The following is a 24,498-nucleotide window of genomic DNA, read 5'->3' on the forward strand; positions in this document are numbered from 1 at the left end:
TGTGGCTGGTGCCGGGGAGGGTGCCACTTCCACAGCCCCCGGGAGCCCGCCGCAGCCGATCACTCCACCGCCGACACCCCGAGGTAATCGGTTGCAGATGTGGCCAGTGCCGGAGGGGAGCAGCCCTGCGCCCTACTGAGGAAGCTGGAAGCGGCCTGAGATAATGTGGGATTCCTGAGTCCGAGCCAAGGCCTGCGGCCCCGGGAGGGGCAGCCAGCAGTGCAGGGGGAGAGGAGAAGCTGCTCCCCCTCTCCACACGTCGGAGACCACCCAGGCAGCACCGATGCTGGAGACACTCGCCCTCCACCCCAAGACCACAGCCCCTCCATGGAAGCCCTGGCATCCCGGGGCCTCGATCCCACTCTGGGACTGGCAAAGCACCTCTCCCAAGGCTGCTGCTGAAGCTCTCATAGGCCAGCCTGAGATGCTGGGGTGCAACCCTGACCCTTCCAGGAAGGAAGGGGTGCAGGAGGCTCCAGACAAAACTCCCACAGTCTTAAGGCTCCAGCCAAGACAGAACAATGCCCCTAGAGATCATTCACCTGACCCCTGACCTCCCAACACACGGAGGGCCCAGCTTCATTGCTGCACATTTGTATGCACTTCACGTGGGCCAAGCCCCCCACCCCATATGGGACCCTTCCCCCAAATCGGGCCTGTGCTGACAGGAGGATAGGGTGGGAGGGGAACGCTTTCTGCCGACACACCTTCCCCCCATGGAGCAAGTCAAGTGCCCCTCCATGAGTCCGCCTAGCCCCTCGGAGCTACCCCTGGCCAGGGTTTGCAGCCGAGGACAGACATAAAACTGATCCAACTGTCCCTTCCCAGGCCACTGAGGGACATCAAGGACCCAGTACACACACAGCCCAAGCCACTGGGCCTGGCACCCCGCCTCATCCGGCTAGCCATGGCTAAGGCTGGCGGAGCAGGGGGCCTGGCCGTACACCGCACCAGAGCCCAGTGTCTAACATTGAGGCTGGTGCACGCAAACACACGAATAAGCCAGGAACACTTAGGTCTCACACGGGAACACACAGTGCAGCTGCTTTCCTTAGGAGCAAGCATACCCACCAAATTCTGTCCCCACAGGCTGGGTCGGCCCACACTCTGGGGGCACACAGGGCCCGGGACCCAAACACCTCCTTGGCTCCCCCACCTGGGGACCTCTGCCCCCAAGAGGAAACAGCAGACGAGCAGAGGGGCTTCAGCCAGGTGCTGGCAGGCCACTGGGATGCGGACCCAAGTCTCCATCTCTTCATCTTTAAAGGGGGTTCTCAAGAGGACCCCGCGAGATGGCACATGAGGATGCTTTCCCAAGGCCTGGTGCGAAACCAGCACCCTGAGTCTGGCTACGTTCCCCACCCAAACCTGCCCAGCCCTCACTGCAGGAAACACCCCAGATGCTGTAGGACAGGCCCCCTCACACACAGGGTGACAAGGACCAGGCACAGCCCTCTCCAGCCTGTCTCCTCCTCCATAAGAGGCAGGTATACAAAGGGGAGGGGATGGATATCCTCGTCTGTGATGTTCAAAAGGCCGGGGCCAAAAAAAAAAAAAAAAAAAAAGGCCGGGGCCACCATCCAGGGCCAAGAGGCCAGCCCTGCCTTGGGCATTCAAAGCCCACACGCCCAGCATCTCTTCCCTGACCCGCCAACCTTGGCTGGGTCCCAGCAGATCAGCTGGCGAGTCTCCACCCAGGCTCTTGGTGCCCACACGGCGGACCATCGCACGACTTTCTGCCCTGCCCACCCCGGGACTTCTGCACCCTGCCTGTGAACACCTGGACTTCACAAATGAGACTCCATGGACCTCAGAAACTCAGCCCAACGAGATGTCCTAATTTAGCTTGAGATTTAGAAAGAGAACAAGATTGGTCATGTTACCCCCATGGAAGAGTCTAGAACAGCAGGCAGGAGGAGGGCATGGGAGGAAGAGCAATCCACCGTCTCTTGGGATCAGCTGGGGTGTCTAGCTGTAGAGTCCTTAAGGAAGGCTTTTCCCCATACTGCTTAAGCAAAGTGAAGACAACGGCAGGTCGGGGCCCAAGTGACACAGCCTGCACCTGCCTGGAAGCCCACCCTCACCCCCCCATCAGCCCTGGACAGTGCACGCTGCCCTGGACGGGAGGACCCCAGCACTCTCAGGGTTGGAAAGGGGCATTGCCGGCCATGCACAGGTGGACGGGAGGCTGTGCCACCGTATTTGCCAAGCGCACACCTGCACTTAGTCCCGGCCTAGCTCAGGACGCAGGGCTCCGGGTGCTGTCCTCACCACCTCGTCACATGGCCCTCCAGCCAGGCATACCGCCTGGGGCCTTCCTGGACATGTTGCCAGCGAGTCACAGTAACCAGACACAGGAGCCCCTGCAGGGGTGAGGGGCACTCCAGCGAGAGCCTGTATGCAGGGTCCACCCCGGGCCCACAGGGATGGGCGCTCAGATGGGAAGCCAGTGAGGTGTGAAATTAGTTGATCCTCTCTAAATGGATGCCTTCCTCCCTTCCCTCCTGGCAGGGAAGGGCCCTGCCGCAGCTGGACGCGTGGGGCAGAGAGCAATGAGGTCCCGCTGCCCACTGGCTTGCAGCCATCGCTTGGGTTACATCCATCACTGGACATGGTGACCACCCCCCCCCCCCAGGAGGGTCTGTGTCCCCAAGCAGAGCACTGCAGAAGTAAGCACCCAGCACCTCTGGGAGGGGAAGGGAGTGGGAGGGAGGAGCACCAGCCCCACCAGCGGAGCTTCAGCAGGAAGAACATGGTTCAGAGGGAGGCAGGGCACGGGCTCAGGCCTGCAGCGAAGTGAGGGGAAGGGAGAAGTGCTGGGGGCTGCATGAGTGTGCAATGGGGACCCCAACTCAGCAAGGGGCCCAGGGGATGGTCCATCCCAGGCAGAGACCTCTGCCCGAGACACACGAGGGGAACAAGAGCTGAGGCTCCTGGCAGGGCAGGGGCTGAGGGATGCAGGGTTAGCCCAGGGGCGATGGGCACCCACTGAAGGCATGGGTGGGCAGTGCCACCACAGCGTGGATCAGCACAGCTGACCCTCTGGAGCCATGTCCCCTCCCAACCCCACCTACAGGGGAAGTGGGACAAAGGCTGAGGGGGGTCCATGCTCAGGGCTGGGGGAGGCCAGAGCTGGAGGTCCTCCCACCAGCTAGGTGGGCCAAGTCCCACAGCTGTCCCCACAGGAGCTGAGGCACCAGCACAGCAGTTCCCCAGGGCTCTCGCTGCAGGGGACACTGTGGTCCCCAGTCTGCACAGTGGCAGGGGAATCTCTGACGCAGGTCAGACCAGGAGGACACCCAAGGCACTGAGGCTCTGAGCTCTTGTTCTGGAACCTTCCACCACCACCTGGTCACTTAGGCAGACTGAGGGCAGTCCTGAGAGCCACAGGCTGGTTCCCAACAAGGAATCTCCAGAGTCCCTCTGATTTTAATCAGAGTCATTAGATGCTTCCTGGCAGTTAGGAGACACACGTCACAACAAGAAGAAAAAGCTTGTTACCACAACAGACGGCACCACTGACAACAGCACAGGGTCCCTGATGGACTGTGCCAGAGCCCCAACACCTCCGTGCCCTCAGCCCTAGGTGTCATCTGTCCCCGCCCCCACTGGATGGACGGGAGTTGGACAGGGCAGGAGAGAGGGATGGGGTGGGACACACAGCACAGGGCCAGGTCCTCCAATGGGCCTCTGCACGCAGGAGGCCCTCAGCTCCAGCAGGTCATCAGACCCAGAGCGTAGGGACAGCCACCCGCCTAAGGGAGGCCTCAGTTTCTCCATCTGTGAAATGGGAACATTCAACAGGATCTCCAAGTTCCTCTCTGGGGCTGAGACCAGGTGCCTGACCCAAAGAAAGTTCCAGAACCATTAGTTGATAAATCAGCAAAATGATTACTACGTTAATTTGATGAGTCAGATGGCAGGGCACGTGGGAGAGTCAAGTCTGAAGGCAAGAGGCCCACTCTCTCCCATCAGATAAGATCTGAGCGGAGCCGGGGAGAGGAGGTGCTTACCAAAGGGAGCTGTGGGCCCAAGCCAGGCACAGTGTGGGGGCTCCTCTGGCATGAGGCCCCCCAAAACCTTGCCAGGCTTCCTGGATTCCAAGGCCACCCAGACAGGGCTCCCAGACCCCAGACCAGGAAAACAGGGCTCGGCTGGGGCCCTGACAGCTGCTGGTGAAGGGGTCCCCTCCCCACCACCTTGCTTGCCACAGTCCTAGGGGGCCAGGTGCCCCTGAGGTGTGCCCTACCTCAGCTCCACGGCTACCCTCCAGCCCGGGGCCCCCAGCACCTGGATGGAGCCATCCCCTCCAGGAGATCCAGCCAGCACCCCTCTCTCAGCAGCCCACACAGGGCAGGCCCCAGCCCAGACCTGTTGCTAAAGAATCTTCCTCAGACCTGAGTGCTGCCACGAGCCACTGTGGCAGCAGCATCTAGAGGCATGCTGGGTACCCACTGCATCCACGCCAGTCCTTCGGGAAAGGACACGGGCTCAGAGGGACCACCCTCGAACCCTGGGCTGGTGCAGGGCCACTGGGCACGATCCCGTGATCAGCAGGGGGGTGGGAGCGGGAAGGAACAGCTGCTTCCTGCCTGCTCTGCCCCCACCCCTGGCGACAAGCAAATGTGCAGCGTTCACAGCTCAGGCGGCAGCCAGGCGCCATCCCAGCCCCCATGGCCGGGTCGGGGTTCCCAGCCTGGCCCGGGGACCCAGGGCCGCCCCCAGGCAAGACACGGTGAAAACAGGGCCTTAGGGAAAGACTTCCTCCGAGGTGGCTGAGAGGAAACCAGCCCTGGGCATGACATCACTGTACCACTGCCCTGCCTGGCTCCCTGCCCACTCGCCAGCCCCAGGACCCTGGACGGCTCCAGAACCTTCCCCTGCCCTTCGGCGGGGTGATGAGGAGCCTCAGCTGCTGAGCCCCTTCCCTTCTGAGCTGTCCTGCCCATGAGGGAAACAGACGGGGGGGGGGGGGGGGGGGGGGCGCAGCCTGGGGCCTGGGCAGGGGCTGTCACGGGAGTGGGGGTACAGCCCACCACCTGCTTCCACCAGGGGTCAACCCTCACTTGTTCTGGACCCTGGGCCTCTCTCCTGGGATTCGGGACACAAACAACTACTAGGTTTTCGATTGTGTTATTAGCAGAGTGAGTGAGGGATCTTTACCAAGCTTCAGGAAAAATCAATCCAGGCCCACTGATGGGGAGAGGGGCATTTAGCCTCAACCCCCCGGGGTCCCACCCTGTGCAGTCCCTCCCACAAAGCCACCTCGGTGTCCCCTGGGGGGAGAATGAGGGGCTGGGGGGCTGGGAGGAGCAATAGGCAGAGACAGGAGGAAGGGGATGTGAAGACAGGAGAGCAGAGTGCCCAGGGCAGGGGGAGTGGGGCAACCACAGTGACTAATTAGCTCATTACTGCCAGGTAATTATGTCAGGGCATGCTCCAAAACATAAGAGGCCCCCAGGCAGCGCCATCCAAGCCGCCAAGCCCCACACCTCTGCACACCCTTGGGTGCCGTCCATGGCTAGGCCGCAGTCTCCCCCAGCTGCTCTGAGATCAGAGGCTGTCAAATCCAACCTGGAGGCACCTTGGCGGCGCAGGCACCCCCAGAGCCCAACTCAAAAGGCACACTCACCCCCTCGCTCTCACCCCGACAACCAAGGACAGCTCTCCAGGGCCGCCTCTGCACCCCAGCCCTCATCCAGCCTCCACCCCGCCCCCCCATCTCGGGCTGCAGACCCTGTCTCCTCCAGGGCCTCACCCCAACTTCTGTACCCACTGAGCTCAGTGGAGGCTCCCTGAACTGAATGGGCCCCTCTGCTGTGCAGGGGCAAGGGGGAGGCTCGGCCCATGAGGGGGCACCTGTACCCCTTCCTTCCATCCATCCTGGGCCCCCCAGCCCTCCCAGGGCTCACCACGGCCAATGGAAGGGCTCCTGGCCGTCCTCCCGCCTGCACAGCACGCCTTCACACACAGGCTGCACTCAGACCTGCCAACGCTGCCATCTCCTGGAGACCCCAGCCCGCCCCAGGAGGGCCCTGCCCGGTCCTGCTGACAACCCGGGGCCAGGAGGGGGGCGGGAGGAGGGAGCCTGAGGCTGCACCACTCTGCTGAACCACACCCACACAGAAACCTGGAAAGCCGGATTCCTGGATTCCTGCAGAAGTCTCTGGAACTGGACCTTTTGGTTCCCGCACACAGGGCTTCCATGATTCCCACAGCGTCAACTCCAGATCTCGTGCAGGGCCTCTAAGACCCGCCTGGCCCCAGCGCTTGACCTCCCCACACAAACCCAGACCTCCTCTTTCACCTTCGGGCCTTTGCATACGCTGTTCACTTGTCTGGACCTGCAGACTGTCACTTCCCGAAAGCTCCACCCCAGCCCAGGTAAACGGAGGCCTTTTCACCAGGATTGCAACGGCCCCTGTCCTGCCCCTCAGCCCAGCTAAACCCTGCACCCTCATCACCTACACCCTGCCCGAGTGTGGCTGCTGACAGTCCGACTGGCCTGGCCAGGCCAGGATCCTCCTGAGGCAAGGACCCTCAGTGCCTGCCGTTTCAGCTCTGGCCGGGGCAGGAGCTCACACCTGGGCAGGGCAGGGCATTGGGGCGGCCCTGGCGGCAGGGACTCAGGGTGACAACCACCAGGGGCTGCCCGCAAAAACACACGGGAACATCATGCCTCATGCCAACCATGCCCCAGAGTGTGAAAAAGATCCCGGGGCCACCCACAACCCGCTTCCCTGCCACATCCCAGGTCCCTGAGGCACCCCAGCCTTCCACAGGGTGGCCCAGGTCACAACAGGTACCTTCTCCCTCCTCCTTGGCTGTCCCTTCTCCCTGCTGAACTCGAGTTTGCTACAAACTGTCCCCAAGGCTTCGTCCTATGATAACACAGGTCAAAGGTCATCAGGGCAAAACTGATAAACTTATGAAGAAACCATGATTTATACATAAGTTTCTAAAAACAGAGGCTTTGAGCAGAGGGTAGCCCTTTCTGCCTCCTTCTGGCACGTGTCTGTGTTCCAGAAGATTCTGGCTCACAGAAATCTGACTGCTGGTTACATAGAGCACTTTCTACCGAAAATCTGCTCTTGATTATGTCCACCACAGCCTGTCCCCTGGCCGCCAGCACCACGGCTTGGGGGGGGGGGGGGGCGTCGGGTCACCGGGCCTCAGAAGCTGCCAGCCGTCTGTGCCAGCAGAGCTCTCTCCCTCCACCCCCCACCCCTCCCTTGGAGGCACCTGACACCTGACATCACAGCTACAGGTCAGGGGCCAAGGCGGGAACCTTTCCAAAGTCCCCTTTACCCAGACGGACGCACGAGGAGCCCAGCCGAGCAGGCAGGAGGCAGTGACCTCCGGCCAGGTTCTCCCTTCCACCCGGGGCAGGAACCAAACCCGTCCGACTGGCCCGGACGCTCCGCGCGCCTGGTGACTATCTGTTCCATCGCATTTCTCCACGGCACCAAGCAAGCGATTGCAACAGGCTGTGGGACAGATAAGGAGACCCAGGGTGTGGGCTGGGGGCGGATTCTTGTTTTGTTTTGTTTTTTTCTGCCCTCGCTGTGCCTCCACCACCCTCCAGCCTGGTGCAGGACCCGCGGCTTCCCGGGGGTGCCCTGCAGGGGCCTGGGTGCTGGGGCTCTGGGCCGCCTGCCGGTGCTGGGCAGGGAGGAGGCAGGCCAGCAGGGGGCCCCAGGGAGACGCCCTCTGTCATGGGGTGGGGGCTGAGCTGTCCCTGGGGCAGGGTGAGGCTGGGGCGGGGTGGCCAAACCCCGAGAAAGCCGCTCTTTCCCAACTGCAGGCCAAACCTGCTACCAGCCACGCTGTGACCTTCCCTTCCTTCCAGCAGAACCATGAGAAAATCCACCATCCCCAGTCTGCGGCTCAAAGGTGTCAGGTCCAAGAACCACTAAACAGCCATGTGCCTGGCAACCAGGGCACTCAGGCCCTTCGCAGGGAAGAGGGAGACACCCCCCTGGGTGAGGCATCACTCGCCCCAGCCTTCTCGGGGTAGAGGGCCAGCCGGCCCAGGCGCCCTCATGTGCAGGGCTCTGTGGCAGACACACAGTAGGAGCGCACAGTGGAAGTCCCTCGGCCCCCTCAGCCTGGCCATCCGTCAGGAATCTTTCTTGTGAGCCCGGCCCGAATGCCACATCCTGTGTGTGTGCATTCCAGGTATGAGCTGGACCATGCTTTAACACTTTACAAAGACCCAAGGTAGGACTTTTTCTCCCCACTTCACTACTGAGGAAGCCAGGCTCAGCGTGGCTAAGTAACTTGCCAGGGGTCCCCTGCTCCCACGGGGGGGGGGTGGTCACCCACAACAGCCAACACAGTCCTCAGGCCTAAGGGCTGGGAAGTTGGGTGGAGGTGTGGCAGCTTCCCAAAAGGCCCCTGCCTGCCCCAGCCCGCCATGGGGGCAGGGGAAGAAGCCAAGCCCAGCAAGGTTCAGGCTGTTCGAGCCACTGGGAGGAGGAGGCCCGGCCAGGGACAAGCCTGAGCCATGCACCCCGGGGGCGCCAGAGCCCTGCCACTCTGTGGGGGGACATCGAGGCCCAGCAGCCATCCCAAGCCCGGGGCAGGTGGCTGCCCCCAAGCCCAGCCACAGTCAAGCACCCCCACCCAGGGCTTGCCTGACACCTGAGAGCAGGCCAACCTCAAAAAGTCCATGCCCCTGGGACCAGGGTGCCACAAAGCTTTCCAAACATGCAGACTCCAGGGCAGGGCAGAGCAGAGCCCTGGGAGAAACTCCCCAGGCCATAGGACCATCGGATCCCCACCTGCCACTGTGGCGTTGCCAGGACCCACCAGCCTTCCAGGGTACCTCCCCAGCCTCAGTGGCCCTCACTGGGCCCTGGCCACTGACAGGTGCTATCCCAGCTCTGCCTCTGGGCTACACCACCTCCCTCAACCTGGGCCTATGCCTCTCCTTCCCCAGCCCACCCGGGAGGTGAAACCTCAGTGACAAACTGACAAGCAGGGATCCCCCGCTCCCACCCCCAGGCCTGGCTGAGCCCTGAGCACCACTCAGCAGTCCAGCCCTCCTGAGGGCAAACCAGCAAGCTGAGGCCAGGAGAGGGTGGGGGCGGGCTGATTTGGCTAAGAGTGCCAGCAGGCCAGGATCCTCCAAGGTGGAAGAGCCCCCGGCCCTGTTGGGGAGCTCAAATGACCTGGCTCACCCAGCGCTGCTCACTCGGACCCAGGAAGACCACATCACAGATCCCAGGGCCTGGGCCGACTCTTCTTCCAGGAGAGGACAGACCCCGGGGGAAAAAAGAACCAGACACAAGCCGCGGAGACCTTCCCCCCACCCAGCAAGCCCCCCTGCTCCTCTTGCCCTGGGCTGGTGCCCAAGCAGTATGCAGGAGCAGAGCTGGGCACAGGGGAGGGCTCAAGGATGCCCAGCCACAGCCTCACCTGGACCCCCAGAGGCCAACCTGGGCAGAGGAGAGAGGAATGCCCGTCCTTCTTGGAACTCTGTGTCCTGGGATCCCCTCCTCGTACAGCCTCCTGAGAGCAGGGAAGCCAGGCTCTGGGGTTCCCTCTGGTCCAAACACCCCAGAACTCTGACAGGCTCCCAAACTCCCAGCGAAACTTCCCGTGGCCCCTGAGGCTGTCCGAGGCCCAGGAGGCCCGTGGGAGCCAGCAGGGAAAGTCAGGTCTACAGCGGGAAGCCACAGATGGAGGACTCAGATAATCATCGCCGGAGGAATACAGCAGGGCCTGGGGCACGGGTGAGGTCTGACCCAGATCTGAGACGCAGCAACAACAGAGCTCCTGAAGACTGAGACCTCGCGCGACACTCAACACTCGCGGACGTGTGTGCTCACACGGAGCCGTGGGGAGGACACGGATGTGGCCCTGATGCGCTGAGCCAGTGGGTCTCCACCTGACCACGCGTGAGGATCGCCAGGGAGCCGCTAAAAAGCCCCGGGGCCCAGGCACCGCCCGCAGAGCTGCTGATCTAGCCGGGCTCGGGTGTGGCCCAGGTGCCAGGAGCTTCCAAACTACCCTGATGGCCCTGAAGGGCAGCCAGGCCAATGCAGGGCTACAGTTAATGGGGTATATGCATTCACCCCAGCACTCTGCAGGCCCCACAGGCCTTCCCCACCAGGCTACTCACGGACAGAGCATGCGGAGCGCCGGGGCAGCATGCAGTGCAAAATGCTGCACAAGTTTCAACAGAAACAGACACAGCCCCATTATTCAGCTCTCGGGGGAGGAGCCCAAGTGGAGGAGCAGCGGGAGGCAGCAGACCCAGGACAGCCCCGCGCCACACGTGCCCCTTCCTGTCCCCGTCCTCCCTGGCAGACGTCACCCACCCACCACGGCACAGCGCGCTCTCCTCCCGGGGCCAACTCCTCACTGCCGAGCCCCACTGATTCGGCCAATCAGAGCAGGAATGCCGGCTACCCACGCCTCTGCCATCCCAGGCTGAGGTGGGAGGAGGTGTTTTATGGAGATGGGAGCAGTCACAGTGCAAGCCGAGGCTCCCTTCCTCCAGGGGCCTGGGGACCACTGGGAGCACCTCTGTCTCATGCTGACCCCATCCGAACCAGCACCTCGGGCACGCCTCCCCCCAGCCGCAGACAAAGCCTTCTGCATTCACCCCCACCCCAGCATGGCTTGTGGGTATGTGTGGAGCCGGCCCTGGGTCTTGCCAACATCACCCTGACCGACAGAGATCAGGAATCTCAGGTCACAGGTGCCCTGACTTACCAAAACGGAACACCTAGCCCTGTAAAGGAATCACGTTCCGAAGGCACCCCTTCCCTTTCCAAGACCTGACATGGCCACAAAGAAGGCACCTCGAGCCTCCTGCCCAGAGAGGGACAAGGAGGGGCAGACTATGTGCTGCCTGGAGGAGGGGTACGCCCAGGCGCCACCTTAGGGAGGACGGGAAGGCTCAGCACGTGCTGGGGACATGCAGGTTCCAAGAAACTAATGGCGAACCACCAGGTAAAGTCACTACTCCCGAAAGCAAGTGAAGAAGGTCTGCTTAGGGCAAGGAATGCCAGCAGCCCGGCCTCGAGGAGGGAGTCAGCCTGACGTGCACAGGTGTGAGCACATCTGCACATGGACATCGTACACACACGTATGCACGTGGCACGCGCACAGCCTGGGCCCCCCAGAAGCCTTCTACTCCTTTAAGGAAATGAGCATGCCTCCCCAGCTGAGCCAGCTCCGTGGGTCCCCAGCCCCCGGGACCTGTACCTCCGGCCCACACACCACAGCCAGAACCCTTGCACTCAGCACCCCAAAGTGCAGGGCCCAGCCAGCTGTACAGTGCCCAGCAATGCCTGCCACAGGATGGTGGGCTGAGTCCCCAGGGCAGGGAAAAGACCGGGGTGTGGACTCACTGCCACATGCCGAGGGAAGATGGGGAGGAAGAGCACATGTGCCCCCAATGCTTTGGGTGACTCAGCTCCTGCCTCCCCTCAGCCCGGAGAGGCCCCCAAAGGGAGTGGGCACCCCTGCTCTCACAGCCGACCAGGGCGCTCTCTGCACCCCTGCACGACACGCACGCAGACGATGAGAACTGAGCGGGAGCCCCTCCTCCGTGTGCCACCGCTTACCGGTCCCCCAGCCAACCCCACAGCTCCCACACCTGGGGGAACTGACACCCAGGAGCTGCTGCAGCACCCGCCAGCCGCTAGGATCAGCTCCCACCCGCCAAAGGAAAACAAGAGGCTCAGCAGGAGAGTGGCCCGAGGCTGGGTGGTCCAGACACTCGGCCTTGGGCGGTGTGCTGCCTGGCGAGTGGCCACTTCTGCTTGCTGCTGGGCAGGAGCAAGGCAGGGAGGAGCAGGGCAGCTCTGCCAAGCCTGGCGCTGCCCGCCTAGGGGCCTGCAGCGGGGCCCCTGCATCCTCCCTGTGCCCAAGATGTACCCAGGGGCCCTGATGCGGCAGCCGTTCAGACCCCAGAGGGCCCTGGCAAGCCGCCACCTGGCCTGGCTTCATGCCACCACCTCCCTGTCCTCCTGATCCAGTGCACCCGCCAGGGAGTCCAACACGCCCACCTGGAGTGGCACTGTCCACCCAAGCCCCAGCTCCCGCAGGCCTGGAGGCCCGGGGGGCAGGGGTCTGCCCGTCTTGTCTTACCAGCAGCCCATCAATCCACGTGGGCAGCCCCAGGGAAAGGCCCTCTCCTCCTCAGCCCCAGGGCCCAGGACACTGTCCCCTTACTGCACCCAAGACCTGCCTACCCTCCACATATCACTCCTGGGACCATCACCAGCCCCAGGCTGACGGTGTGACCTTACTCCCTGCTACAGGGCCACCAGGGCTCCAGCTCTCCAGGCACCAGGCGATACAAGCACAGCAGGTCCCCTGATGAGTGGGAAGCCAGACCTCAGCCACCCAGGCCCGCCCAGCCCCGCATATGCAGACCAGACTCTACTCCCCCGCCCTAACCCTACACATGCACACGGACCAGAATGCCTTCAACACATGCCAGCCACACCCCCCGGGGCCAGGCCACAGAGCTCCACGTGGCCTCCACCGATGTCTCCATGGTCCCGGCACACCCGCTCTGACAAACCCTGCTGTGCACCATTCGCCTCTCATTTTGATGGTCAAAAATTCACTCACGGCAGCCGATTGGCTATTACGTCTCAGGCTTCGTTAAAGAAGGCCACAGAAGGGCTTTTTTAAACCGCAGTACCATTTCTAATTGATGTGGGTCCGTCATCAAGAAAAATACTCCAACAGGCCTGACACAGAGGCAGCGCCCCTTCTCTGCCCTCCTCGATCAGGTACAGTTCAGCTTCAATTTTTAATCCGTTGATGAAATATTCACAGGCCGGGGAGGGGATCACCTTTCCCAAGGTGTAGGATCCCTGCCCTCTCCAGGGGCTCCCCGAGCTGGGAGGACACCCAGTTTGGGATGAGAGTCAGGGCAGTCTGGGGGAACAGAGCCCACGGGGTAGGGGCTGGATGCCCGCCCACCCCACAGCCAGCACCCTGCGTGTCCCCTGGGCCATGGGCTCTTCCTTCCCAGTGTCCCTGCTCTGGGTACACCACAGACCCTGCTGCTGGTCAGGAACCTCCCGTGGGTAAGTCCTGGCAGAAGGATGCTGTGGCCCGAGGTCACCAGCAGTGACCTCCCCTAGGCATGGCTGGACCTCCAACGCCAGTCCAACCCTCCAGAAGGACCAGCACTTGCACTAGTTTCCTAAACAAATGTCAGAGGGCCTGGGCCCTAACGCCAATCCCTCCTGACACGCAGGTGGTTATGGCTTCTCTTGAAGGCTGAGTGGGCTGCCCCCATTTCTCAAGAGGGAATGCTAAGGCAGGAGAGGAGACACTCTGCCCACCCTGGCCGAGTAGCATGGCCAGGTGAGAAGGGTGTGGGACGCCGGGCCCCTGACAAGCACACAGCACATAGCCAGAGGTGGGCGCCAGCAGATGGGGACAGAAGAGGACACAGAACCGACAAGGGGAGGCGCTTCAACTGACCTCTAGGGAGCTTCTGGGCTCTCTAAAAAGTGTCCCCACGTGCGGTAGTAGCAGCGCGAGGACACCCGGCCCACCTCCCTCCCACCTCCACCTCTGCACAGAGAATGAAAAGATCCCAAAGGAGCAGCCCCTAGTGTGGCCTGGAGACTCTGGCCCTGAGGAGAAGGAGGGGAGGGACTGGGGAAGCAAGGCTACAGTCGGCCCAGGCCGGGCGCCGACAGCAGGGAGCCCCACCCGCAGGTGCCTTCCGCTGCCGGCAGGCACCATCCCTCCTGGGCCATCGGCATGTGCCCGCCACAGGGCCAAGGTGACCCAGGACAGACACCGCGGGCATCCCTGAGGCAGCGTGAGCCCCTCTGCAGGCAGCCCCAGGGAACCCCCAGCCACCCACACGGGTCTGCACCCTCCCTTACAGGGGAGGGAACTGAGGCTCAGAGGGCCCCCCAGAGCCCCAGCTGTAAGTGGGGCCAGGCCGTGTGCCCAGGCACTCTGAGGCCGCCTCCAGGCTGAGTGCTCTGCTCCGGGCGCCAGTGCCCAGGGACTCCCCAGGCCGTCCCCTCCCTCCACAGCCTCGCTCCCTCCTGCCAAGAGCGGGGTGGCTTCCGCGCACCTGCCTGTGCACCTGACGCTGACCAGCCGCCCGGCTGCCCCGGACACGCTGTTCAGTCAAAGCACGCCGTGGGCAGGATGCCTCCACTGTGTTTGGGCCCGTGAGGCCGCCCAGCCTGCGCATGCTCCGGCAGAGGTAGGAAGGCGGAAGGCAACAGCGCGTGCTGTCCACGCGCTCCCCCTGCACAGCCCCCTGGGGAACGGCCCTCCCCAGCGGGCGATGGCCACGGGCTCGGCCCCGGGGATTCGGGTGCGTGCAGCTGGAACTCAGGGGTGTATTGGCGCCAAATACACACCCTCCAATCCCAGGGTGCGGGCAGCCCTGGATGGGACCACAGACCCCAAGCCCCGGGGGACCAGACGGCGGGGCCGAGGGATCTGCCCCTCCCGCTGCCCACCCAGATGCCCGTGCCGGTGCACGAGGACTTCCTGCACATGCAGAGCTTCAGCGGCTGAGAGACCCCTGCCCCCAGCCCAATCTCGGTGGTCACCCAGGGGACTCGCTTGGTCCTACAGACCCATAGAGACGTCAAACTTCACGAGTACACCGGCAGCCACCTCCCCTTTGGCCCCAGGAGCAGCTCCCAGCCCCCAGCTGAGGTCCACCCAAGCAGCCTGCCCTCCTTCACTCACTCCCACATGCGGGCCCCCCTCCAGAGCCCTAGAGGCCCTGTCCACACCCAACTGGCCCATCTAGGTCTGCCCTCCCTCCCCACCCAGCAAACCTGGCCAAGCCCTGCCCCCAGGCCGAGGTGCCCCCTGCCAAGGGCTGGCCAAAGCAGGACCGACAACACGAGGTCACGGAGCACAGAGCCCAGGGCAGCTAGGGAGAAAGGCCCCCACGTCACCAGTGTAGGGGTGGTGGCTCCAGGCCCAGCTGGAGCAGGTCTGGCAGCTCCTGGCAAAGCCTCTGCGAGGGTCTCATGAGGCAGGGGCAGACGCTCGGGGATGCCCCCACCCCCACGCCAATCATGAGCCCAGAGGCAGCGCGGGTCCTCACCAGGGCAGCAGTGCACACTCAAGCCCACCCACACCGGGTGCAAGGGCCCTCCCTTCCCTGAGGGTGACAGAGCTGGGTGTCCAACAGGCCTGCTCCTCCCCTGAGCCTCTTTCTGTGGCGAGACCCACAGCTGCTACTCGGGCTGGGCGAATCTGGTGTCAGGAGAGGTCCACTTATACGTGGGGACCACGGAACCCCCAGGGCCCAGCGTCCCAGGGAAGCTTCCTGAGTTTGCACTGCCTGATGGCAGAGGCACAGACACAACAGAACCCTTGGACCCCAGGACCCCAGGACCCCAGGACCCCAGGACCCCAGGACCACAGGACTCCAGTACCCCAGGACCGCAGGACCCCAGGACCGCAGGACCACAGGACCCCAGGACCCCAGAACTGCAGGACCCCAGGACCCCAGGACCCCAGGACCACAGGACCCCAGGACCGCAGGACCCCAGGACCGCAGGACCGCAGGACCACAGGACCGCAGGACCACAGGACCCCAGGACCGCAGGACCGCAGGACCCCAGGACCCCAGGACTGCAGGACCGCAGGACCCCAGGACCGCAGGACCCCAGGACCAGTGTGGGTCTGAGACATGGCAGCAACCTCTCAGGAAGGGACGAGACTATCTGAGGAACAGTCCCCAGCCTCTCAACTCTGCTGAGCCTGGCCCATATCCACTCACAGCAGGATGCTGCTCCAACAACTGTCTTGAGCTCCGAGGGCACCCCTGCCGAATCCCCATCCCTCCAGACACCATGCTCCCCACACCAGCAGAGACCGCTGCCTCTCACCCTCAAGCCTCCTAGAACATTCTATGCTCTGACCGCAGACCCCAGCGTCCCAAGTTTCTCCCTCAAGGCCGGTCATGAGCCCGGTCTCCACGCAGCCCTGTGCAACCTCGCCATCCTAACAGCCCACTCAGAACTCCAGACTCCACCCCTGCCACACCCCACAAACAGAGCCATCCCCAGGCCAAACCCCCTGGGTGGCCCAAGGTGCCAGAACCCCGTCCTGGCTCTAGGAACACCCAGGTCCACCAGCACACCCCCCGCAACAGCCTCTGGACCATTCTCACCAGTGACCAGGGTCCCCCAAACTCCACCAGAGTCCTCGCTCCCCGCTGAGCCCCGCAGGGCCTTCCCATGGCTGGCAGGACAGGCCCATCAAGCCCAGTCCCCCGCTGTCCCCCACCTGGCTTGGCCTCCCACCAGCCCCAACCCCTGCCCCACTCCACGGCGGGACCCAGTACCCGCCCCGGCACTGACCCTCACCAGGCGAGGTAACTCCGGTGTCAGGGCCTTTGCACACGCCTCAGCCCAGAAGCTCCTCCTCCACAGCTCTGCCTGCTACCTCTTCCCACCCTGCAAGCTCACCTCAAACGTCACCCCACGGACCTGGGACTCGACCATAGTCACCGCAGACCTCAGGCCATCCTAGCCAAGCCCCTGAGCTCCCTGGAGAGGGGGTGCAGGAGTCAGTGGGGAGCCTCCTCCCGGGCCTTCCTCCTCAGCAGGCTCCAGGAGACCCCCGGGGCGCCCCCCCCACTCCGACTCTGTGTCCATGCAGGCAGAGGGCTGGCCTCCTGGGCCTGCAGAGGCACCCGGCTCAGGGGCGTGGAGACAAAGGCAGGCTGACCACCAGGAGCCCGCAATTCATCTCGATCAACACCACAGTGAGGTGGGCCGTCCTGTACGGCCCACGATTTACATTTTTATTAAATCACAAAGGAGAATTAGAAACATTATTACTTCCCTCAATCTGTAACCCTTTCTCTGCCAGGCTCTGCACCCAGCTTACTGTGCCATCTGTCCACTGGCAATTTCTAGGCTCCCACCTCACCTCTACCTATTGCCTCCACAGTGACCACCAGGGCCCTCCCCCACAACCAGGGACCCTCCCCCACAGGCCCAGGACCCTCCCCCACAACCAGGGACCCTCCCCCACAGGCCCGGGACCCTCCCCTACAGGCCTAGGACCCTCCCCCTCGGCCAGGGATCCTCTCCCACAAAGGCCCAGGGTCCTCCCCCAAAGGCCCGGGGTCCTCCCCCAACGTAACTAAGGGTACCCTACTATGTCCCAAGTGGGAGGAGGCAGAGGGCAGGGTCAGTCGCAGCCCCAGAAATGGGGTTTGGCCACGTTCTTCTTGCACCCACTGTGAAGACGTGGGGATATGAGCAGTCCCTGCAGCACCCACAGTCCCAGAGCCCACACCCCAGTCAGGGGAGCAGAGCCCTAGGTGGGAAACAAGCAGACCGAGGTGGCTGAGGGTGACTGCAGGGGAAGAGGCCACAGCCGTTACAGGGTCCATGGGGGGACACCTGAATGAGATCAGAAGGAAGAGAACTGGGGCCATGGGGCAATACAAGGAAGGGCATTCAGGGGAAGGCACAGCACGTGCAAAGGCCGTGAGCAGGGAACATTCTAGCAAAAGGAAGCAAATCGGCACAGCTGGTCCGCCTCCCCAGCAGGAAGCACGCCAGAGCTAGAGCTGGTACTTCACCCCAAGGGCCGTGCCAGCGTGGGAGAGATCTAAACAGCACAGCACGACCGGGGTCAAGTGTTTTGGAACAAGCGAGCACTGCAAGCAGGCCTCGTGTGGTCCCTGGGCACATCACACTGGGTTGTCACCCATGCTCCCATATGCCCTACCCCAAAAGCTCCTGCCAGCCCCCAATACGGTCCCAACAGGGAAGGTAAGGAAAAGACACCATCAGATGCAAAGACACTGGGCCTCAGGCGTGGGAAAGAGCCTCCCAAGTGCGGGGGTGGGGGGAATCTAGGAGGACTTCCTGTAGGAGGGGACATCTGGGCACGGGACAGAGAGCTAGTGCAGTAGCACTGCCACCGTGAGGCACCCACTCACGCTTATCCGTGCCAGGCACTGACCCAGATTTAGTCATGAATGAAGCAGGCGACTCAAGACTCTAATTACTTTTCACTTTCCCTGGTCATGCATTATGCATCGCCGGTGAGTGGGGGGCAAGAGGAGAGCAGTGGCACAATTAATTTCAGCTTCGATTGTTCTCTCCCTCGTCGCCTCTCCCCGCCCCCCAGGGAAGAACTGTTTTTAGCTCATGTGTAGGATCCAGCCAGTGCCTGACACCACGGGTGGGGGGCTCTCAGGCTGCCATCAGATGCCCAGCTGGGACGGCGCAGCAGGGGCCCAGCCTGGAGCACAAGGTCCGAGTGATAACAGTGCACAAACCCAGACCCAAGCGTTGGTCGTGGCCCCTGCTTGCCCAAAGCCACGCAGCCCCTGATGGAAGCTTCTCAAGCCTGCACGCTGGTCCTGGGGTGGCCACAGATGGCCAGAGCCCACCATGTGCACCCACCACGAGCGGCCAAGGAGACATGAAACTCCACCTCTGCATTCAGGCCACTTTCAACCTCATCCCCAGCAGCCCCACCCCCAGGAGCCGGTGCAGACATTGTACCAAGACACCCTGGGGAGGGGGGGCGGTCTCCCCACTCGGTGAGAAACTGAGGCCCTAGCCCCGAACCACCCCCACCAGGTGCTCGCTGATGGCCTCTGGGGCAGCCGGAGCCTCAGGTGGCTGGAGGCACCCAGTCCCAGGAACTGAGCAAAGGCCCTGAGAGTGCCAGCCCCGACTCCCCCGCCAGGCAGCCCAGGCTGCAGAAGGCTGGCCCCTGCTGGACAGCCTCAGTGCTCCCTTCCACGGCCACATCCAGCACTGACCCTGGCGGGGGGTGCTCCGAGCCCCATCCTGCCACCACCGCCAGGGTGACGGGACACTGGGCACTGCCACTGAGGGGTGGAGGGGATCCAACCCAGGAGAGCCCCTGGAAGAGATTATATATGTGGAGACTGGACAGCACAGGAAGTTGTCAGGTGAAGAAAGGCTGTGGCGGGGACCCAGAGGCAGAAGCCTGGCTCCTCAGGGCTGAAGTGTCCCATGTGGCAGCAGCGGGGCAGGGGAGGCAGAGGGAAAGCCAAGCCGAGGGAGGTAAGGACTTCATCCTGCAGGCACTGGGGAGCCACAGAGGGTGATGCGCTGGGGGAGTGCAGTCCGGGGCAAGGGGAGTGGGGAGACACTCCCAGGCTGAGCCCAAAGACCCGGCCCCAGCCCCACCCCCATGCCAGCCCCACCCCCAATGTCCTGCTGGGAACCCGGAGGCAGGAAGCAAGGCCTCCACTTCCCACCGTGGAGAGAAATCTGGGCCCCTGGTGGCAGATGCCCAGGGTTGGGGTTTTTGTGGAGAAACCTCTGGTTTCCCCCACCCTGTGGCTGCTGAGTCAGGCACACAGGGGTGGGACCCGAATCACAGACCCTTCCAACAGCACAGGCAGGGAGCCAAGTCTGCTGGTCCCAAGCCCTGCCAAGTGCCTACTGCATACCAGCCAGATCCTCGCTGAGCGAGCCAGCTCCTGGCCCCTGGCCACCGCAGCAGCCCCTCCCAGGACTGTGAGCCACACCATCGTCACTTCTCAGCGCTGGAAGGGACCCACCAGGGGCTGGGGCAGCGGGAGCCCAGGGTGTGCATGAAGGTGGATCTGTTTGGCCTAATCCCTTCCTGGGGTCTGGAGCAGATTCGGGGTGGCAAGGACCCTCAGAGGACAGGGACACCCAGCCCCCGCCTGGGGACTGGCCTCTAGGGGACAGGGAGCACACTGCCATCAGGCCGCAGGGACAGGATGGAAAGCACGGCGGGCACACCAGGCACAGGGCACAGCCGGCCAGGAAGCTCCACCGCGGGCCCCCACGGGAGACAGCAGGTCCGAGGTGAGAGCCGCCTGGGCACGCCCACCCCACCCTGGCAGAGAGCTGGAGGGCACTGCAGGCAGGAGGGCAGAGGGCAAGAGGGCGGGGGACGTCACATCTGCTGACCAAGCCCCCACCCCCACCCGCCTTCAGGGAGAAATGCTCTTTCCCACAGTTACGAAAGATCCTCTTTGCTGGAAGGAAGAAGGGGAACCCAGAAGCACTCTACTCCGGGGCTCGGTGCTCACTCCCTGCAGCAGGGGCCAGTCCCTCAAGACCCAGGGGTCCCCGACAGAGCCCACTCCCCTGGGTGCCCACCCCCACCCAGGACACGCCAGGGGAGAGGCCTGTGGGGACCGGATGGGACATGGAACCCCCAGGTCTGTGCCAAGACCACACCTGCCAACAGGTCTCACTTCCTGACCCTGGAGACTCTAGTTCCCAGGATGGTTCTGGAGCCAGCCGCCCCTGAAACCCCCCCTGGAGCAGCAGAACTTTCACATCCTCCCCACACTGCGCAGCCCAGCACGGAGCGCTCTCCGCCTTCCAGGCACCGCTGGGTGCTGACAGCCAGGCCTCCCCGTGGCCCAGCACCAGAGTGAGAAATCCCTCTCCCCACCAGGCAGAGGAGGACACTGAGTTCAGGGGTCCCCCAGCCACCACTCCTCCCTGCTCCCACGTGAAAACTGAAAGTCTGGCCCTGCTTAGGTACACCCGCACGCCCACCCCATAGGCCAGTGCCATCACCCCACTGCACAGACGACAAGAGGGAGATGCCGGCCCGGTCCACAGTGCTGTGTAGGCCTGAGTGCGAGTCAAGCCGCCCAGCAGCCCAGAGCGACCCAACCCACACATGGCTTCCAAGCCCATGAAGAGGAGCCCTCCGCCCTGAGATACCGAGGCAGCCACACCCGCCAGAGGGCCCTGCCCACATATGCCACCTCCCGTGGGTGGAGTGGGGACAAATCCACAAGCTCCAGGCTTCTCCAGGGAGGAGGTGGCCCCCCACTCACCTCAGCTGCCGGATTCAGTTTCCTGGCTTCAACTCAAGGGATTACCAACAATCCCTGGCCCACACGTGCATGCCTGCACCACCCACATCACTCATACCAGGATGTAGGCACAGGACGACGGCTACCTGCTGCGCTCACCTGGGCCAGCCAGGGCAGGAGGGGCCAGGAGGGAGGCTGGGCAGGTCCATCCCCGGTGTCCTCAGCCACCTCCTAGGGCCTGGAGCCCCCATCCTCCCCAGGCGGGCCTGAGCTCTGGGGGCTGCCCATGTCGGGCCCGGGAGAGCATACCTGGTGCCCTGCAGGAGGCGGGGGCCCACAGGCTGTACCTGGGAAGCCCACCCAGCACTTTCAGGATGGCATGGGGTCCCCGGTACCAGTGGGGCTCAGCAGAATGAAGTTCAGGATAGATGGAGGGGCAGACACAAAGTGGGCACTTCCAGGGCAGACTAGGGTGGGGGACAGGCCCAGACTCCTCCCCGAGTCTGTGTCCTTCATGTACTCAGCCGTCCTGGCTGGCCTCTGGACCCACTGAGCCCCGAGCCCTCACCCACACCCGCCTGTGCACGCTCCAGCCATGGGGCACCAGGCACACCACAGGCACCGCAAGCACCAGCAGGGTGGGCCAGTCTGTGTCCCGTGTCCCCGTCCAGGCAAGCAACTCCCCAACACCCAAGCCCCCCAGGCCTTCCATGCTGACGCTGCAGCCCCCCCACTGTGTACATGGGCCCACGGTGGGTCCTGGATAAGCCCTGCCCCCTCTACTGCAAGCTCCCCCCACTCTGTTCTGCTCAGCCCCTTCCCCATGCTGTCGCCCGTGGGACCTGGGCAGCAGTATTCCAGCTTTCCATGCCTCAGTTTCCTTTGTAAGAGATAGGGCAAGGCCGTGACACTGGCCAGCCCCACACTCCCAAGCTGTGCGACCTTGCAGATCTGCCTGGCATCTCTGAGCCCAGGCCTCATCTGTAAACGGAGTAAGTGCTGCAGGCTTGGCACAGGCACAGGGGGACCTGATGAGCTGCAGCTGGCTGGCCCTGAACCCCAACCCCACTCCAGCCTAGTCTCTCCGTTTGGGACCCAACCCACCAGATGCTGGCACGTGGCCTAGCTGTGCTCACACAGGCAGACAAGGTCCCCAGGACCCCTCACTCCAGGCAGGGCCATGAGCCCCTGGGGAGTCGCCCCCTGACCTGTGGTCACCATGTGCCCCGCAGCACCCATCATAGGAAGACCCCAGCTGGCTGGCCACATTCACAAGCCCTGCCCTGTGGGTGGGCTTTGCTGACCCCACAGCACAGCTGGCCTCCCAGTGGGTGGACACACTCTGAACCAGGCCCAGTCTGGCCCTGTCCTTGACATACCCTGTCCAGCCACGTCCAAGGCAGGAACGCTTCACACTCACCTACCTGCACATCCACAGCCTACCCTACCCAGCACATGCATCTACACCAGTCACCTCTCTCCTGTCAGGTTACCCCTAGCCTCAGCCTCCAGCTGAGAACCAGGGAGGGGTGTGAGTAAACTGAGTTACACATGAAGACATGCCACCCCCCAACTGTGGCTGGTCCTAGAGGATGAAAAGGGGCCACTGCAGAACCAGCTGGATAGGGAGTGAGCTCTCCATCACCAAGTGAGTGCAAGCCAAGCTGCCAAGTCCCCCCACTGGAGTCACACATACTCATCTTCTCTGAGGCCCCAAGCCTGGGCCAGGAAGCCGGGTGGAGACTGAAGGGCGGGGGCCTATCTGACCCAGAGTTGCTAAAAAGAGCCAACAGGGAAGTAAAAATAGGAAATAAAAATAAAATCGCTCCAGCCAGTCCTGGTTGTTTGTGTAGGAAACAAGGCATCTATCGCCCTGTGAGGCGGGCTCAGCACCAGGCCCCTCCCAGACGAGGAATGTCCCCCCCTCCCCAGCTGCAGCCGCCCAAAGACCTCAGCTACACACTCCACTCGAGACTCCAAGAGGAATCCCAAGGACCCAGTTCAAAGCCCAGCTCTGCCAACAAGCCAGGTGACCCTGGGCAAGGAGCTGAGCCCCTCCCTCACCATCAGTGGGGCACAAACCCACCTCCCGGTTCATAGGAAGGGAGGGGTGCAACCATGGCCCACACGAGGCTCCTGGCACCCCTCACACCTCTGCCAGGTTCCTCTCCAGGCATGCTCCCCACTGCCGGCCCCATCTGTTTGTGCACTCTGCCACCCAAGGCGGGCACTCAAAATAAAAGCCCCAGACTAGAGTAAGAGACTGGATTTGGCTCCCCACTTGCCCCAGCTCCCTGGCCGGTAATCGGACCTGAACTTCCTCGTGGAACAATTAGAGGAAGCCTTCCTTCCTATCCTTTCCTGTTGGGCCTGTCCAGGACTGGCACTAGACTCATTCATACTAAAGTGTATATGACTGGCTCTGGCTCGGGTCTAGCTGGTTCTCCAGGGTACAGAACTGTGAGAAGAGCTGAGACGCCCAGAGGGCAAGGAAGGCCCATGTGAGCCACTCGCCCCCCTCAGCCCCATGGCACAAGGACCCTCCTCCACTCCCCACCCTTCTCCATAAGGCACCTGCTGGTCAGCGCTCAGCCTGGGCCTGGAGCAGTGGGAGTGTCTCGTGGGGGGCCCCAGCAGCACCTGTGTGCTAGTTCAGAGCGTCCCCCGTCACCCCAGGAGCCCTTGGAGGCCACCCCTGGATCTGACGCCCACAGCCCCCTCCCAGGGGAACTGAAGTGGGCCAGGGGCCCAGCGAGGGAAGCCTGGGGGTGACATAACCAGTCTGAGACAGCCCCAATCAGCCCAAACCAGCCTCCCCACGACGGCCCACTGTCTTCCCAGGATACACATCTGCTCTCAGCCCACTCCATCCTCTGCACCCCACAAGAAAACCCCAGGTCCTCACCAGCCCGCCAGCCTCCGCTGCCCAGCTCAGCCCTGCCCAGGCCTCCCTGTGCACAGCCGTCTACACAGTCACTTGGCCCTCACAGGACGGGGCGGGGGGGGAGAGATCTGCCATCTAGATGTGACTGTGCTGGCCAGCAAGGGGGGAACAGAGCATGCACAGAACACACGCACATACACACGCACACTCCCACAGGCCCCCATGCTCACATGTGCTCAGACACAGGCCAGGCTTACACACTCACTCATGCTCACACCAGCTCACACACACATCTTCACACCAGCTCATATGCACGGGCTCACACAGAATCACAAACACTCACACAGAGGCTCACACAGGCTCACACACACAGGCCCAGGCTTGCACACTCACACATGCTCACACCAGTTCATATGCACGGCTCAACACAGGCTCACAAACACAACCCCAGGCTTACACACTCAAATGCTCACACCGGCTCACACACACATCCTCACACAGGCTCACACATGCTCATACACACAGGTCCACACAAGCCCAGACACATGCTCACATACATGGGCTCACACAGGCCCAGGCACACTGCTCACATGGGCTTGCACACTCATATGGGCTCATGCACACAGGGTCACACACAGCCTTGCACACACAGGCTCGCACACACTCACATAGGCTGACAAGCTCTCTCACACACTCACGTGATGCGGTCTCTGGCTCCACACAGGAGTGACCCTGCCAGGTCCCTGTGCCCTGTGTTCTTCTGTCTCCGAGTCCCTGAGAAGAGTCTAAGGAGGATGGGGGAGGGGAGCAGCAAGCAGCAGGCCCACCACCC

General features: G+C 62.9%; 1 protein-coding gene across 2 annotated transcripts in view; it reads right to left on the reverse strand.

Moving 5' to 3' along the window:
* RXRA (retinoid X receptor alpha) overlaps positions 1–24,498 on the reverse strand; it is a 93,705-nt gene that overhangs the window by 55,431 nt on the left and 13,776 nt on the right. The window contains exon 1 of one of the 2 annotated variants that reach the window (XM_077851274.1): positions 10,127–10,147. The exons of the other annotated variant lie outside the window; for it this stretch is intronic. The gene's annotated coding sequence lies outside the window, so the exon portion shown is untranslated. Of the gene's footprint in view, positions 1–10,126; positions 10,148–24,498 lie in introns of those variants that run through there. 2 annotated transcript variants of the gene reach the window in all.

Source organism: Canis aureus, chromosome 16 (assembly GCF_053574225.1).
Source record: "Canis aureus isolate CA01 chromosome 16, VMU_Caureus_v.1.0, whole genome shotgun sequence".
NCBI classification, from domain to species: domain Eukaryota; kingdom Metazoa; phylum Chordata; class Mammalia; order Carnivora; family Canidae; genus Canis; species Canis aureus.